Here is an 18,895-nt window from a genome sequence, read left to right on the forward strand (position 1 = left end):
ATTCATCTTCAAGAGTGAGCAACACTTGGAAGTTTTTAAAAAATACATTTAGTGATTATAGCCTTTAATTTACTGAATGCTACAGGGCAACAGAAGTGCCGCGTTCGACTATTTTTGTGATATTTTATAACTTTCTAAAAAGTATCAAATTTCATTAAATTTCCTTGAAAGAGAATTGATGTTATTAAGAAGCTGATGGCACTAAAATACAATCGCGATTCGTCTTATCATCAGTTTTAATCTTCATAACTTGAATATTAATTTTTGCGCTGTGTGGGAAAGTCCTATAATAAATCAAGTGAAATATTATATTGGGAATGTCTCTGTCTGGTGTTAATAACTGACTCATTTGGCATTTAGTAGTAAAATTTATAAAAAGCAGTGCTTTTCATTTTTTTATCGCCACTATTCGTTGGGAAATTCAAATATTTGGCCATTTCTGGGAAGACTGGCTTAATTACTTTTTCAATAAATGAATAATTTGGCAGATTATTAATTGATTTTTCGAATTACTGCGAATCCAGTATTCATCAGAACGACTAGATGCTATGCTTTGAATATTTATGAAATGTCGAATTAATTCATTTGGGAATCAAAGTTTTGTTCTCAAAACCGAATCCGTATGAGTAGCAAAGATTTTTTACTTAGACAGCGAATGATGATTGACAACATACATAGATTATGTAAGTTATGAGGCACTGTTACGGAGTATACATTTTGGATCATGATTTTATGATAAGTGGTAGAGAGGGGCCTAATAACGCTATTTAAGCGGTACGCAATTTTTTAACTTTCCCTTAGAAGCATTAAGTTGAATTATTCGGCCAAAAAGGTTTTTTGGTTTCAATCGACACTACATTTAATATACACTGTAAGTTCAACTTATTATAGAGCAGTAGTCACCAAGTAAGAATGTTAAACAAAATAATATTTTGAATTTTACATAAACAATTGCAAACAAACATTAAACATTTACTCAGAACTAAATAATTCACAAACGGAAGTTTCTAGACATTCGAGTATGCAGCACAAAAATTCAAAAACATTCCATTCTCAATTTTAAAACAATTTAATTAAATCCAAAAATTGTCCATCCCTCGACCACTTATTTTCAATTTCCGAAAACTGAGGTTCCTTAATTTCATTAAATTGCTGCAAAAACAGTACATAAGGTACAGTTTTACTTCATCTGTCTTTGAAATCTCTTCAGAATACCACGGCATAATAATCTAATTATTTTTTATTACAATGGAATATTTTAGTGCTTATTTTGCTATACAAAATATTTTTCCTTCATAAGGCAGGCTACTGTCAGTTAATATTTGAATGTGCAAATATACTGAAAAAAAGATTTTTTTTAGTTCTTTTCCTTCTCATTTGTTTAACGATATAAAATTTTCATTTATTTTTATTCTGTTTTTTGCTGCTTGAAACTTCTTATCTTCGTCTTATTTAAGTTTCTGAATATGATGATGAGCCAAGCGGGGAGGAAAACAATGTGGATATATAAAAACTTTTTTGTTGCTGTAAAACTTTTTGTTTGTGTGTCTTTAATGAAAGGATTATAATCTCAAGTGTGTCTGTTTGTTGGTCATTTTGAAACGATTTAAGTGGGATTAAGGAACACAACTTTTTTTTTGTGTGAAAATTGAGTACATGAACTGAATCAAGTTCAAGGAATTAAGAGCATTTTGTTTGCTGACCCATCTGACCTTCATGACTATAAATTTTCAGGATTTAATTAAATTTGTCAAGTTCTAGAGCATTAATTTATTGACAACAGAGCTTGTTTTGCTTACTATAAGATATTTTAAGCCTAAGGAATTCGTAGAGCGAAATTTATTGTCTCGAAATAAATAGCACGCGCCAAGTCTTACGTCTAAATTTTGTCAATTTTAGATCTTCGATAATGGATTAATTCGTGCTTTGTTTATTTTTATTCGTCTTACATTTTACATTTGGTATATCCACGTAGCATTTTAGAATTTTCAGAATTTTCCTTCTCAGAAGGATTTCCGATAACTTCAAAATGCACAAAAATGTCAAGTGGTATTGAAATGTGTTCTTGTGCTTCTTCCATCTCCACGTGCTGTGATCCTTGTGAATGGAAATATTTTACGCATTTTGTTGATTCATGGACGGAGATGGAAACCTTATTAATTTCAGATTCAAACTTTAATCAAATTTCTTTAAAATCAATAAAGTCATATCCAAAAATCAACAATATTATATTCAGATATCATCTTAACTTTACACCCAATCATGCTACAAGCCTACACACAATTCAATTAAAAATGAAATTGAGAATCCTTACATCTACATAAAATTCTTCTTAAGACATAGAAATAACATCTGCGAATTAATTGCCAACAATTTTACATCCATAAAAGCACTACGCAATAAATTATAAATCACGTGTTTAATAACAAGTCCCTTTGAATGTGATTATCACGTTCTACTCTTGAATGTCAATGAATGCGTTATGAATAAATTATAAGTCTTTAAAATTATTAATGCGTCATAGTGAATTGTCAAGTTTAATGCAAATTGTTAGCTACTTTAAGAATTAATTATGAGTAATTAGAAGTGTGGCTTATTGGAAGTGACATATGAATTTATTGCTTGGATGAGCATTTTTAAGTCTGCATTGGAATTCAGGGTCATAGAATTGGGAGGATATGAACTCTAAATTATTTGAAATCCATGCCAATTCCACGAACTTCACCTCATTTTAAACGCGATAAAACAAAGAAAATTGAAAATCAGAGCAGATTCTTTTCATTATCAAGGAAAAAAAGTCCTTGCCATTACCATAAATATGAAATTTCCCACTGGATACTAAAACATTCCTTCTTTTCTCTTTCATTTCCTTTGTCCATGACCGCACACGAAACTCACGCATTTAGTCCAATTTATTACATCATTTAGAAAAAGTCCTCATTTTCTTCTTATTGCTTCACATTTTCTTTTCATTCTTACAACGCTCTGATGCCTTCTTGTCTCCATTCATATTGTTTGAAACCTATGAGATCAACGAGAATGCCTAATAATTTTTCTTCTGTTTGTTCTCAACTTCTTTAATTCTTAAAAAGATGTAGAATTGTTATGGCAGCACTTTTAACGTCTATTGTATTATTATTTCACGGATGAAATGGAATTTTTCAGTTCATTTTTAATAAGGAAGAGAACTTTTCTTCCGGTTTGTGGAAAATTGACTTCAGAGAAAATTCAAAATTGAATCTAGGGAGCTAAATGAGTTGCTATGAGTGATTTGGAGTTTGGGAAGGGGATTTTTATGTGGAGGTTGAAATGATTTGTGTTTTTGGGAGGGTGAGTAACTTCTCTGGCACATATAGATGGTTTGATAGTTCAATAGGACAATATCGTCTATTAGTTCAAGCTGTAACTCATATAACTCCCGTCCCGGCATGTAGGGATGTGTATTATTTTGATCCATCCCGAATATGCCTCTTGGCTTACTTTCGTCCTAAATAATGCTCTCTTTACTGTGTAAAATAAATTTATGCCTTATTATTTACAGAAATTTTCAATTTTGGTAGCTTTTTCATAAATTGAATTCCATCCTGACACAAAGTTCCCTAAAATATTCAGCATTTATTCTGATTTCCCTCCAAAACATTTAAGTATTTAATATACGAACCATTTACTCGAAGATCTTTAAATATGCTACCCAAAAATTCATCATTCCATAACAGTTCCAACGCAGTGTAAATTCCTCAAAATGTAATATTTACTGTAAAATAATTTATATTCTAGATATTTGAGCAGCAAAGTAAATACGGAATTCTATTTTTCATATATCATTTATAATAATTCCTTTTATGCCATACAATCGTTGATTATTATTTTTTCTTTAAAATTTTCCATCATTTCCCGTGCTTTATTTGATATGAATATACAGTATACATTTTTCATTCTGAATGCGGCGCAATCGACTGTCAAACTGTAAGAAGATTTTCCGAAAGCTTTTCAAGAATTTTTCTTTATTTCTTTTTTTTGTTGCGGAAAAAGAAGGAACAGCAACATGAAAAAATACACACATACACGTATCTCGAGGGTACAAAAAGGGAATTGAATGTGGTGTAGCATTCTCAATTTTTTTCAGCTCCAACGACGAACATTAAAGATTTCTTTTTTATATTTCTCTTTTACTTGAAACTCATTAGAAAGGCAGGCAAGCAGGCATAGAACGAAGACGTTGGAAAATAAAATAATGAAACGAGCATTCGAGTAAAATGTAAAAATATTCATCAACATGACGTTCGATGTGAGTTCATATATGAGTGAGTATGTCGTGGAAAGGAAGATGTGATGTCTACATGTGTACCAGAGTGAGAAAGAAATGTTTGGGAAGCATCATTTCCACATGAAAAATGAGCGACAAACAAAAAAATCATTTTTAATGAAATTCAATTCACTTCCGCATCCGAAATTGAGGTAATTAAAGAGCTGCCTTTTAAGATTATTTTTTTATTTATTTTTCATGAATGACAGGAACTAACAAAAATATTTTGAAGTGTTTCTTCCTTGCGTGAAAAATTTACGTCACTTTCTTACTTCAAATCATATTTTCTTACAAGACATTTTGACATTGGCACGAAAAATGGTAATACATTAGAAGAAGAAGTGACTTACATCCATCATAATCTTGTATTTTTAAGGGAAATGTGTGGATTTCCGAGCAGGATATGATAAGATTGTGTGATATTAGTCAGGATTATTAGTAATAATCATTAGACGGTCAATCATGATTTGAATTATGGATATTCAAATTGTAAGCTATGTCTCTATAGGATATGCTGGCTAGACACTATCTAGAATCTAGCCTGGATCATTAGAGCAGTAGCCCTACTTAGCCATTGCTGATACCACTTCAGACTAACCACATGAAGTCCATAAAGTCAACACATAAATCAATTCCAATCTTCTAACTCGGGCACATCAAGAAACTTCTTATTTATGATAAAATTCTGCTGATGTTTGGCAGAAATGATTTTCATTCTATTTGACTTTATTTTTCTCTTTTCCCGTTCATGTCACACACGCATACATAAAATCACCTCAATGACGTTTGATAAGAGAAATTCTCATTCCCTTCCGTCTTATAAAATAGGAATTATTTCTATGCTTTCTTATTCAATCACACATTCAATTTAACGAGAAGAAATGTCAACAAGACAATTTGACTTTCTATTAAGTATGACTTTTTGATAATATTGAATTGTGAATGTGACTGAATGGTCAGAAAAAGGAAATGAAAAAGAAGTTTAATTTCTAAATGACAGAAGTAATGTCCAATGTATGTATCGTATATTAGGACTGAATGAAAATTAAATCGTAATAAATTGAGGCATTAAAGATTTGGGTCAAGAGTTTCTATTTGACTAAATCACTTTAAAGAATGCTCGGATTAAGAAGGTACGTAAATGTTATGATAAGAAAAGATGGCAAAGATAAGACTTGAATAATCCTAGAAATAATCTTAAAGATATTAAAGTAATCTATATAAATTAGGGTCACATTCTACATTCTACATTCCATTTCCAAATTCTCGGAATTTTTAGAGCTCACAAAAATCAGAAGTTATTGGCTATGACATAATTGTGTAGCATAATAAATTCATTTTTAAATTTCTGTGTTGAATACAAACGCGGAGTAATCAACCGTGAAGTTTATTACTCTATGAATTTAAGCACAAGATTAATGTTGCTGAAACGTTTACATTTCATCATGAATTTAGTAAATTTATGCATCGTTTTCTTCGTTGTCTTACCGCAAGAGCTGCGCTTCCACAAACGAAAAATTTCTTTTACGACTTTTAAAGATTTTGTTTTGTTTCAGAGTTTTTCAGTGAAGGAAGAAGGAAAGAGATTTAGATTAAGACTATATATCTGCTGTTGCTGTTTAAATATGCAAGATGTTTTTGGTTTTTACAAACTTGATGCACTTAGCTAAAATTGCTGAATATGAATGAACTTGCTGAATAAAATATAACTTGTTGAATGTATCTTAACTGGCTGACTAGACTGAATATTGCTGAAGTGGCTGACTACAGAATATTGCTTAACTAACTGAAAAGCTGAACTTGCTGGATTTAACTGAATTTGCTAAATACTGCTGAACTTGCTGAATATGACAAAATTTGTTAAATACAGATCAACTTATACTCAGTCATAGCAGCACCGAAGTAAATTCTTTTTGGACCTTCCTATAAACTTTCTCAATATATGATCAACCTTAATCGATTTAATCTATTTCAATTTTTTATGGCTTACGATGCGCTTCAAATACCTCAATTCATATCATTACTTTCGAGAATTTTATGCCTTTACATTTATATTTATTTTAGCAGCAAGCAGTACAATGTCAAACCACTACCCACATCATTAATTTTCAAGTTGCGTGAAAAGAAGGAAAGAATGCTTTTTTTTCACAAGCCACGTAAAGCTCAGCATCTTTTGTGATGATGACTTTTTATGTACCAATCTTCTTATTTGTGCTTTAAAATGCTCAACGTCCTACATAAAGACAATGTTCATTGTTATCAATATAGATTTTGGGCGGAAAGATTTTTCATTCTTCTTCTTTTTGCCATCTTGTGACGTTTCGACAGTATGATGTATTTAATAAGCATAAGCTTAATAAATTTAGTATCCCATGAGAGATTTCGGTTATTGACAAAAACGAGCTATTTATAAAATTCTAATTAAGAGCTTTTCTTTCTTCCTTTAAGCTATATTGTGACGTTTTGGACGCATGTTTGGGAGAATTAGTGAAATTATATATTCAGTTGTTCCAGTTGGGCTGGCGGGTGAACGAGAACATGACATGACTGCATATCAATTTATATTATTGAATTACTGATTTGTTGGGTGTCTGGATGAGCTATTTGTGGAAATAATGGTAATACAGTGACCTTAAACGGCAGATTTCAAGTTTGCAAATATTTAATGGACTTTGCAATAAAAATGCGTTTTCACTTAGACGATCAATCAGTGACCATTAAACCAGTATTTTGTATACGACTATGAGAATTGACATTCATGTTATAAGGAAATTTATAGCTATATCTATAAACTTGAATCCGTTCGTATGTAAGCTCAAATAGAAAAAAATGATTTCGAGTGGAAATTCCCATAGAAAAAGAGGACATAAAGCGTTTGACCATTAATCAAATATAGTGAATGGATAATAAAAAGAAATGTCAATTTACTTTGTGCTTAAATGTTCAATTACACAAGCATATTAAGCATTTGGACAGGAGGTGAAATTTTCATTCTTGATTAGTCATCACTGTCAATAAGACGAAGTAAATTACAGTAGTTTCATTATTTATATAAATTCACGCTCTTCGACACTGATCGATTTAACATGACACGATTAATTTTAATTTTTTATGGACAAATATAGCACATAACATTGCATGCGAGCTCATTAGTGTTTCTAACATTATTTGTATATTCATATAGGCATGAAAGGGTGCTTGCAGGGTAATATTTATACAAGTTGTGAGAATGAACGATAGATTGAGGAATAGAATATGCTGAACTTTTGTGCACACCTTTTTTTCTACCCCCACCGTCAACATCCTTCCATATTCCATCATGTCGCAACCAAATTCAGTCACCACCCGAACATGTACACACAATTCGATAATAAACAACAACGACAACGTCATATATTGTGGTTGACTGCCTTTATAAAATATCATTCGGCCGTTGAGTATAGAAAATTATTTGTTATTTTTCAAACAGAAACGATCGATGAAGCAGAAATGCTTTTTTTTTGTTACTGTCGAGCTACGTCGCGCAAACGAACATATTTTTTATTTGTAGAAAATGACTAAAAATCGCGTGCAATAGAAACTTTTTTTGCACATACTTATCAACACATATATACACACACAAAACATGTATTTATTTAAATGCAACTGGATGTTTTTTGTGCATAAGCAATGAACTCATTTGAGTGCAAATTCTCATAGGAAAATGACGTAGAATGAAATAGCAATTTGTCCATCATCGTTAAGGGCAGTGCCATGTCCCAAATGAGAGATCATTCCTCTTCATTTTTATTGAAAGTGAACAGCTCATTTTTTTCTAGATTAATTACTTTAGGGTAGGAAGTAACAATGTTGCTATTTAAAGCATTATCATATAAATTTACCAGAGGGCATCATAAAATAAGCTTTTTGCAAGACTTTCGATTTTTTTGTGCTTAGTTTGTAGTTTTCTGATGGGATAAATCATTTTGATGAATAATGATAGGCATGGAAGTGTGAGATTTGCCTTAGATTTTGATAGGATGAAAATAGATTCAAGGACAATCATAAAACTTATTGTAAGGTTGTCGGTTGTGGGACTGGACATTATGGTCTCAAACTCAAAGGTATATATAGAATTAGCCTTAACATTGAGTTATGGAAGTAGATGTATTGATTCAGGAACACACTAGATGTCTTTAAGAGTCAATATCAGCTGTGGAACCTCTTTTGGAGTAAAAATCCAATTTCAGCATTATTAATTCATCAAAAATCTAATTAATTAAATTTAAAACTACGAGAATGCGTCCAAATTAGCTCACTGCACGCCACATTAACTTTTCAACCAGTCTATGTTTGTAGAATATTATAAATGCATGCTTTGAAAGCAACATGATGGATTTTTTTGTAGTTCTTTGTTGAAAGATTTCAGTCGAGTTGAATTAGAACTCACATGAAAATTTACTTTTATGGTTTATGCAAAATTATGCAAACTATAGCTTTACAACATAATAAATTTTCTTTATTTACTGGCTTTTACTTTGAAGTTCATTAACCCTTGCTGATATTCCACCCTGAAATGAATTTCCTTCACATTTTTATTGGATATAATATAAATTTATTAGCAACGACTTAATTTGTTAAAAAAAATTATCGAGTCAATAAATTTATCATCTTTAATTATGTAAACAGTCTGTCATGTACATGAAGTAGCATCTCTTATAATGATGATGACAGAAATTAATAGACATACAAAATTTTAATGAATTTGTCAACAGTTTTACAATCTTTTTTAATTTTCTTTCATGTCTTCTTCTCGCTAAATCTCATTTTTCATAAATTTATTTTAAATTGTTCGAGTTTTTTGAGAGGTATTAATGGGCGGGATAATAGACTGGGAATAACATGAAGAAGTTAAATTTTCGAGACAATGTGGTATCATGAATGATTATTGTGGCAATTAAGTTTGTCTGAGCGAAATTGAGTATGGTTAGGGGTGGAGAATTTATGAGATGGTAATATATGGTTCCAGGACTTGATTTTTTCGAGTAATCTTCTATAAGATCGTAGCTAATATGTTGTAAAGATTCCAATGGCTGATAAAGGTTTGGAATGTCAAAATTGGCACTTTATTCTCGCATCCCCTTTCCCGTTTCTCTTACAAAATGACTTCCTTCCCCTTCTGAAAAGCGCACCGAATAAGTGAACGACCCCATAAAAAACCTTCAACTTTTGAACCCCAATTTAAATATCAAAAGGCCAATTCTCTAACCACAAAACCGATTTGAAGTTATTACGAATATGAATTTTTGATACTGAATAAAATTTAATGATTTTCATTGAATATTTTATTACACAAAACCAAATATCAATCATAACCATTATTGTTTGCCATAAATGCTTAATTGGTGGTCGATACACGAGCTAAATCTACTCGGAATTGTGAGAATTAATGAAATTAAAAGATTATTAAATAAAATATAACATCAAAATCCGACACATGACATAATACCATTACTACCTAAAATCTCATTTCATTATCCTCATGTGTGTCGTCGTTGTTATAGACAAGAATTTTTTTGTTCGTTGTCTTTCCTAGACGAACACAAAAAAGTTTCCAACAAGAAAAAATTTCTATTTATTTTCGCACTCATGAGGCACAAAAAATTATATCTTCATCAGTGTCGCGCAAATTTATTTTATTTATTGATGCCTTTTTTGTTCAGTGACGGACAAATATTGATATTTTTTGTAGATACTAGCTGGTATGGGAAGTTGGGATGTTTATAGAAGTTTTGATTTATTAGAGCAATTTTAGAGCTACTTTGGGATTCTGAATGTATGTTAGGAAGATCTGTGTATTGACACTTTATATTGGACAGTTTAAAGAGGGTTGAACACGTAGAACACGAGCTAAGATGGATATCTCTTGTTAATATGTCAAATTTTGGAGTCTATAGAGCTAGAAGTTGACCTAGATTTTGAATTGAAAAGTCAACCTGACTCCATACAAATTCAAGTCAAATTCGAGTTCTAATGTGAATTTTGCATATATAGAAGCATTTAGCATAATATAAAGTCTCATATTCATATCAGCACAAGCCAAGCATCCACCAATTTCATTACCAGACACACGACCAAATAAATCCCAGCATCTCTATCAAAAAAAGTGCTCAGGTCATCACAAAAAGCAATTTCTCATATCCCATAAGTACCATTTCACGCAACTCGCACTCCACTGATCCGCAATTAATGACCGTATCAATAAATGATCGTGCAAATTTTATATTCTCTAAGTCAAGAAAATTATCATCATCGTCATCATCATGTGGCATACAAAATGTCTTTTTATCGTCAGAAGACGAAAATTTTTTTTTTTTTATTTATTTCTTCTTAAATATTTTAAGGGGACAGAGAATATCACATGCAAAAGAATCAAGAGTGGTAGGCACAAATATTATAAAAATAAAAGAAGCTTCTTCTTTTTTTGAAAAATTTTTTGTTCCAATTCTTCGTTACTGCTCATAAAAAATTTATTTAAAGGTATTTTCCACTTTTTTTTTGCGAAAATTTTGTGTGCGAAGAGGCGAGGATGGAAACAATACACAGAAAAATTTGTACCATGAATGACGTCATAACTCTGATGTGATGGATCCTATTGTGTATTATAAGTATAAAGAGAAATAAGAACATTGAATGCAATCTGGGGATATACATTTATTATTAATGATTTATTTTTGACATTTTTTTTTGGAAGCTGAAGAATAAGCTGAAGAAAAATCGAGCATATGACCTAAGACAAGCATGCTGATTTAATTTTAGATGACAAAATTGCTATACATTGTATGTCCACAAGTGCCAAGGTCAAGATGTACTCAAGCATGCTTATTGTTTGCAGATGGAAGAATTTTACGGATACTTAAAATTATTTTTGGGGACATTTGTAAATGACGTCTGAGTCTTAAATTAGAATGGATTTTTGATGACTTGAGTCAAATTCAAATGCAATTGAACTGGATTTATCTTGGATAAGTTACTGCTTGACGTCATCACCAAATGACCCCATTTTTAAGTGATCGGAAAGAAACGTCAGCAACGTCAGAAAAATACCTCACACCTCCAATAAATTCCTTCACATCCCATACCGAAAGGAAAAAAATTCTCTTTGGAAGAAATAAATAATAATAAAATAATCTCCACTCGGCGAGACGACAGTACCGTGAGGAAAATGTGTGACATTTGGTGGGCATTCGCGTCACTTACGAAAAACTTGGGAAAATGTGAGAAAATTTGTTTTTTCTTTGTTGTCATAAATTTTCCCTCTAATCATACTTCATGACAATTTCTATCCTCATGCAAATTAAAATGTAAGCAAGTGTACTTAAACATCTTTTTTTTGCAATGTCATGTCTCATCTTTGTTGTGGACTAATTGCATGGCTAGTCAGACAATAGAGGAAAATGTTATTCTGTGAAGTGAATTATGAGGCAAGAAATTTTGTGCGATTTTTAAAGATTAAAAATTTTGAGGAAATATTTTGTCGGGTGATTTATTTTAGATGGCAATGATTTTATGGCATTTTTTTGTGAATATTAAAGACTGTGGATAAATGCTGAATTTTTTATGATACATAAAACCACTAGGGAATTTTTGAGAATTGAATAAACAACTGTGGTTCAAGTTATAGGAATTAAACTTCATGAAGGTAGGAAGTTAGGTTATGGCAGATTTGAGGATGGGCGTAAAATAGTTCAATTGTTTATCTAATATATTTTTGAATGACTATCAGTGCTCAAACTCTCAACAGAATTAGTTTTTTACGAACTTTTTTTCCAAATCTCCCAACTAGCATGTCATCCAACTCACATAAAGCAATATCCCATAATACCAATACTACAGAAAAGCATAAGATTCACAGCATCCGCACACAGCATGTATGAAAATAAGAACTCAATATTCAGAATATTGACTGCCTTTTAATGATGTAATGGCAAACATATTGCGCCCGACAAACAAACTGCCTAAGAGGATATTCAACTTAAATTCATTCATCCATATGTTAGTACACACGTGGACATTTCTGACATTCTTGAAAATATTCATACGTGAAACGACTTCCTATATATTTTTTCGTTACTGTTGAGTTTTCCTTGCAAATGTAAATTTGATAAAACTTGACCTTATTCATAAAGTATATGCTAAGCCGAGAAAAACAGAAATAAAAGTCATAAGGACTGTGTGGGCATAACTCGACATTACAAGATCAGCTCGTCATGACATTTACATAACCTTAATAATAGAATGTAATCTTTTCATCCTTGAATATCTTTCTTCTGTTTGTAGGTTTTTTTCATATGTAAGCACAATAAAAAATTATTGTTTTCGTATATCCAGCAATCATGTAATTATGATTGGATTTCATTAAGTTATTCCATTGATTTTCAATAAAGATATGAAGTGCTTATCAACCCTGTTGCGGCTGTTTCTTATGGGAATGGCACTTGATTTAATTTTCATGTATGAATGTCTCTTAACACTCCATGTCTATGTCATGTCTAAAAAAATTTTCAATTTTTCTCATTTGGGGTTCACAGCATGAAATGTGTCAAGACTTTAAAAGGCTTGTACTCAGCATTTTGATTTTTCAATTAACATTTGTGTAAACATGTAAGCATGTAAGTGAATTATTGTGGATAGAGAATTGCAGAGTTGTTGGCTAAAGGAAATATTGGTTCCGACATCGAGAACTCTTGCCATGCACAAACCACAAAGTTGCAACAATGTGTATCAAGATCGCGGTCTATTGGGTTCAATGAGACTCGGTTTCTAAATCTGCGTTTTGTTCCTTATTCCTACCAAATAATATGCTTGCTAACCAATTCTTCATCGTAAAATTCAGATTATTTCTCATCATGCATAATAGAAATACTCTTGAATAAACAAAAAAATTTCCCCAAAGACAAATTACGAATTCCTTCAATACCAAAAATGATTATTTTGATCAAAGAATCTCATTATATCGATCCTACATTCTTCCTTTCCATGTAATTCAATTTCGATTTCTCAACATAATATGTAGGATGTAAGTAGTACTTAGAATCCGCAATATGCGGCACAAAAATAATATTTATTGCTCTACATCGCACGTATTAAAGACAATCAATTGAGTTAAGGCGGAAAATTGAATTTTTCTGTTTCTCTCTCGGTTGTGAGAAGCAATGACATTTCTCTTTTGTTCACGACCATCCACAAAATTTCATTTTATGACATTGAAGAATTCTGACATTTAAGCACTTAACCTTACGAAAATATGATGTCAAGAGAAAGAAATATAAATTATTACTACATAAACTTGACTATGATTTGTTTATGGATACAAATGTCACACCTTTTAACATGCTTTTAAGTATAACGTCGCTTATCTATTTCAAAGAGTGGCAATAAAATTCCCGCAACAAGCGGTTTTGGATGAGTTGTAAATTGATTTATCTTTTAGCTACTGAAATAATGGATTAAAGACATGCGATTGTTGTTGTTTCTTTGATTTTTGATTTGTGGAATCGAATATATGTTTTTTAGGGATTTTGGATGTTTATAGAGTTTTGATTAAGTTTGGACTAGATTTTACGAATTGACCTAGACGTCACATGTTAACGACCCCTTTTCAGCAATTTGAAACCTCCCAATTATCAAGCTAATAATCGTAGGTCGTTTTCCATCACATAAACATCCCTCATAATTTCACAAGTGTTACGGTCAGTTGCTCTCTAGTCCACCTACACGTCTGACCGTTGTCTGTTATCTCATTCATAATTTTCTCGTAACTTTGATTGGGATTAATCTTACGCTGTGAACTGCAATGTGAATTGATTGATTATCTTTAAATGGGATTTGTTGACATCAAATTTAATCTTTGAAATTTCATCTTTACGCCTTCTGGAAATCTGATCTGATCTGATCTGTTAATGATAAATATTAATAAGACAAGACTGAATTTGAAGACTTTTGAAGTTTTTCATGGAAAAATCCCAAAATCCCTCCTGGCTCCACCCCTGACATATGTACATGACAAATTTGAATAGCATAAAATAAAGGAAGTCATAAGTAAATGAAATTCACATAAATTTCAAAGATATTACAATTCTAACCAACAAAAATAAGTCATTTGAATTCCTTAAAATATTCTAAAACCTCAAATTTTGAAATAGAATAAGCAAATGACATTTTTTGAGTAAATTTGAATTCCTTTATGAAATTCTCTTATGAATTCATTTAATATTATTATACATTCGTTTGTCATACAAAAAAGAGTAAGAAGAGACATCAAATGTATCAAAAATGAATATGATTCTCAATAAAAATGTAAATAAATTATCCATCTCACGTTACTTCATTTCTTCTAGTTCCATCAAAAAAAATTATTTACTCTGTGGTTTTTAAATTAAAAGAAAGAAGAAGCAGCACAAAAAATCAAGTTGTGATTTTATTTTTTGAAGTAGAACACTTTATGAATGCAAAATATTTCTTTTCAACGTGTGATCCCTTCTTCTTTTTGTATATAGGTATTTTTAAAAAGAGATCTATGTGGAATAAAGCGAATAAATATTCAAAAGAATTTCATTATATTGAGGCGCGGATTTTAAGTGATACGCTGTGTTGAAGGGAAAAATACGAGAATTAAGTCTTCTTTTCACTTTTGAGTTTTATATCTTCTTCTTCTTTTTTTCTTTTGAATAGACTCTCTTTATATTTAAGTCTTGTAGATGAATAAAAATTATTGCAATTATTCATTTGAGTGAGTTAAAATTTGTTTATTTCTTATTCACACTTATAGGTGTGCAATCTGACCGAGCTTGATATGATTTAATGTGGGAAATTTATGGACTAGTACCTGATTGGACAAAGATACGCTAAAACTAGTCACATAGCTACATCAACTTGTTTTTAGCCAGTTATAACGTATTTTTGTCCATTTGGAGGAGTTATATGGACTACAGCCTCATTTTATAGGTTTCAAGCAAAGGTAGCAATAAAGTGTTTTAGATCTTCCTATAGTCATCCTTAAAAGAGACTATTAATAGAGACAGTGTATCATTTGGTATTGATATTTAGCAACTATTTGGGAGGTCATGGATCACAACTGATCTGTAAGTAAGTAAGTATTTAGCAAAGAGCAGCCAGCGATAGAGCCAGTTACAGACGCCAACTAAGAGAAGGCATGGATCACAATTGATCTGTACGACTAACAAAGTAAGTAAGTAACTATAATCCGAATGACATACGACCTTGAAAAGTCGGGATATAATAAATTTTCAACATAACAGTTTACTGACCCTAACAGACAAATAGCATGTTCTCTTCAGCGTTCCTTTGCTCTTGAGAGAATACTCTTTTTGCCGGTTAGGGTGACTTTTTCTATAAAATTGTAATGTAACTTTTTGAATGCTAAATTGCTATAAAAATTGTATTCAATTTCAAAAGACATCCAAACATGTGAAACCCATTTCATCTTTTTAATTCACAACTCGGGATATTTATGAATAAAGCGATTAAAAAATATGAAAGGAGAAATGTGCAGAAATATTCACACGTATGTAATTCATAAATTTATTGCAGAGCATAAAAAAAGAGAAGCATGCTATTAAATTATGCTTGAAATTACATTCAAAATAGATGGTCGCTGTACACATTCATACTAAAAAAATGCTCATATAAATAGGAACTAGCAGTTACGTACATTAATAAATCCTTTGGGAAGAATTTAAATTGCAACATATTATATAGTTTTATGTAAATATTTTGTTCATAGCCATTTAATCCCATTCATTCATTAAGCACTTCCTTATCACTCATACCCAAAAATCATTAATTATGTTTTGTTGTACTTACAATTTCTTTCAAAATATCCACGTATTGTAAAATTATTTTCATTGGTGATTATCCTTGCTTCAGGAAATTGTCCATTTTTTTGGGTGAGAGCATATGAAAATTTATAACTTTACATGCACAATAATATTTTGCTAATCACTTCCTGCCCTTTTTTACAAAAATTTAGTTTCCGTGCACGGCTCTCGGTTGTGTTTTTTTCACTTCAAAATTATTTGTTTATCATAAACCTTAACTTTTGTTGTTGTAATGATGAGTACAGACTACTATGTATGATAATTATTATTATTTTCCTTATATTGACATATTCTGTATGGAATAATTTTATGTTAGGTATAAACTTTATATCGTATGAAAAATAAACAAATCATTTATGCTGATTATGTTGATTTTTCAACGCTTTTTAGAACTTTTATTATCACTTTTTAACAAATTAATGTGTTTAACTATCAATATTAGAGTATTATCATGTTACACTGCGTTAATGTCTATCATTAACTTTACATGATCATTTGCACACTTTAAATATTTGTCTGATGGCAGCAGCAAGCAGAGAATTCAATTTTTTTTGCATATATTCAGGAATGTAGTCAAAGAAGCTATGGAGACCAGAGAAATCTTGTTCAGGATGGCATCAAGTGATACATAATGATGCTGTTAATGCCATACTTTTAACATTAAACTACTTTATGCGACCGACAGTTTAAAGCAGCAATTACTCAAAATTTAAAATTTAATATATTTTCAGGCTACATCCTAGCATGATTGCAACTAGCATCTATGTTCTCTTTGTCTGTAAATGTAACTGACAGCTTGCAGTAACTTAATAGCACTGATTTTTCAATTTTTTCTCTTGCAGTCAATCATAAAAGTACTCTATTATGTTTCAGCAAGTAATGACCATTTCCAATGCAATGATAAATAGGCAAAAAATATTCATGAAACTTTCAGAGTTAAAAAATGAATGCCCATTAGTCTTAATTGCTCAATTTGTTCTGTTCCATGAAATTCCATAAAATAAAAAGGAGAAAAAATGAGCCAAAAACTTATCAAATTTACAATAAAAATTATGAACACACAAAAAAGTCAATCAATTTTAAGTGGCAATTTAGTAAATGATTACAAATGTTGAGGTAAATGGCAGATAAATGGGAGTTATAGCTTGAAGGCTACATGATTTTAAATTTTTAGGTTCATTTGACAAACAGTTAAATTAATTGAGATTGTACTGTCATGGGGGATAGAATTGCACAGCTTACACAACAATTTGGCATTTACAAAATTTTGAGACAGCTCTAAATTAGAGGCTCAAAAGCTGTAATTGACAATGCACCACAAGGCTCCATTTAGCAGCCATTTGGAGCGACCACACTGAGTTTTGGGACCACCTATAGCCTCCATATGCAATCAGTAATCTACTTTATGTCGATCTGGGTTAATTAACTTCAAGCTTCCATCGTTTCCCAAAGAATTCAGAATTTAGATTTTTTGAGTAAATTTCCTCAGAAAAGGTTGTTTCCTCATTTATGTAAGAAGATTGGTTAAAGTCAGTTACATTTGTAGTACTGGAATAATGAGCTTAAACTCTTAACTAACAATTCTTATGATTCTTTCGATAAACATCCTTACTTCCAAGGAGAATACATTTTCTACAATTTCCATTTTGTCTATAATAATTCCAATTATCCAAGCAACCAAATCAAATTTAGAAACTTTTTCCTCAAACTTCCTTACAAGATTTGACATCAAAAACAATGAAATTTCACAAAATCATTAAATTTAAGCATGAAGAAATTGGAAACATTTAGCAACATTTCCTCTTTAATGATGCTTGTTCAGATGTAATGTAAAATATTTCAATTTGACGAGATGGATGGAACTGTAATTCCACTCGAAAACTCGTTGATATATAAAAAGAATGAGAAGGAAATGAAAAATATAAAATTAAATTTTGTTTTCTTCTGAAGTATCAAGCATCAGCAGATTCTATCATGCCATAATGATGAGAAAATATAAGTTCATGAGAAAGAATAAATTTCCATTTTTCTTTTTCAATTGCTGCTTTTCCTGATATCATCGATAGAAGATTGTGAAATTAAAGGTAAATGTGGTAAAGCAACAATTTCGGTTTAGTGCGTACATGACCATAAATGTGAGAATTTTACAGCATAAAAATTCAAATTTTGATTTGGCAATCAAATGAAAAATTCAGGCATGAATGTAGATTTGAAAAGTAAATGTCTTTACTAATAATAAAATTCAATTACTAATGGAAAAATTCTACGTTTTTGTGTACTTTCCTGAATAGTCATTTATGCATTCCTTTTTAATAATTTAGTGTGATTTTATTCATGCTTTTTTGCGTGACTTCTGCGCATATAAAACTGTTTTGTCAACTTGAATCTCTTTCGTTCTATGCCTACCGACCATTTCTAGATTTTTATGTAGTTTCACAACCATTTTGTGGTCTGTTAAGGACTTGTACAATTGAAGGATGTTCAATTGATTGAAATTTCCATCTGAAAGTCTTCTTGGATTATTATTTTGTGAAGCTTTATGATGAAGCTCTGTGTCAAAAATTTTCAAATGGATTTGAGACTTTTTAAGAGCTTTCGAAGAGATTTGGAAATTTTTGTATGACTTCTTCAGCATTAATGGATTATTCATGATTTTGTGGTTGATACTGAGATGAATATTTGAACAATTTCTTCCATTGACTGCAATATT

The 18,895-nt window shown here is 30.9% G+C and overlaps 1 protein-coding gene across 21 annotated transcripts in view; it reads right to left on the minus strand.

Annotated features, from left to right (window-relative positions):
• The window catches only part of KCNQ (KCNQ potassium channel), a 148,880-nt gene that overhangs the window by 102,729 nt on the left and 27,256 nt on the right, over positions 1–18,895 (minus strand). For 2 of the 21 annotated variants that reach the window (XM_070645683.1, XM_070645684.1), the window contains exon 2: positions 16,172–16,477. The exons of 16 other annotated variants lie outside the window; for them this stretch is intronic. The gene's annotated coding sequence lies outside the window, so the exon portion shown is untranslated. Of the gene's footprint in view, positions 1–16,171; positions 16,486–18,895 lie in introns of those variants that run through there. 3 more of the 21 variants (XM_070645686.1, XM_070645687.1, XM_070645685.1) reach the window with 2 other exon arrangements.

The sequence above is a fragment of the Chironomus tepperi genome, unplaced genomic scaffold (genome assembly GCF_022539635.2).
Source record: "Chironomus tepperi strain 1889 unplaced genomic scaffold, CSIRO-AGI_Ctep_v1 contig_354, whole genome shotgun sequence".
NCBI lineage: Eukaryota > Metazoa > Arthropoda > Insecta > Diptera > Chironomidae > Chironomus > Chironomus tepperi.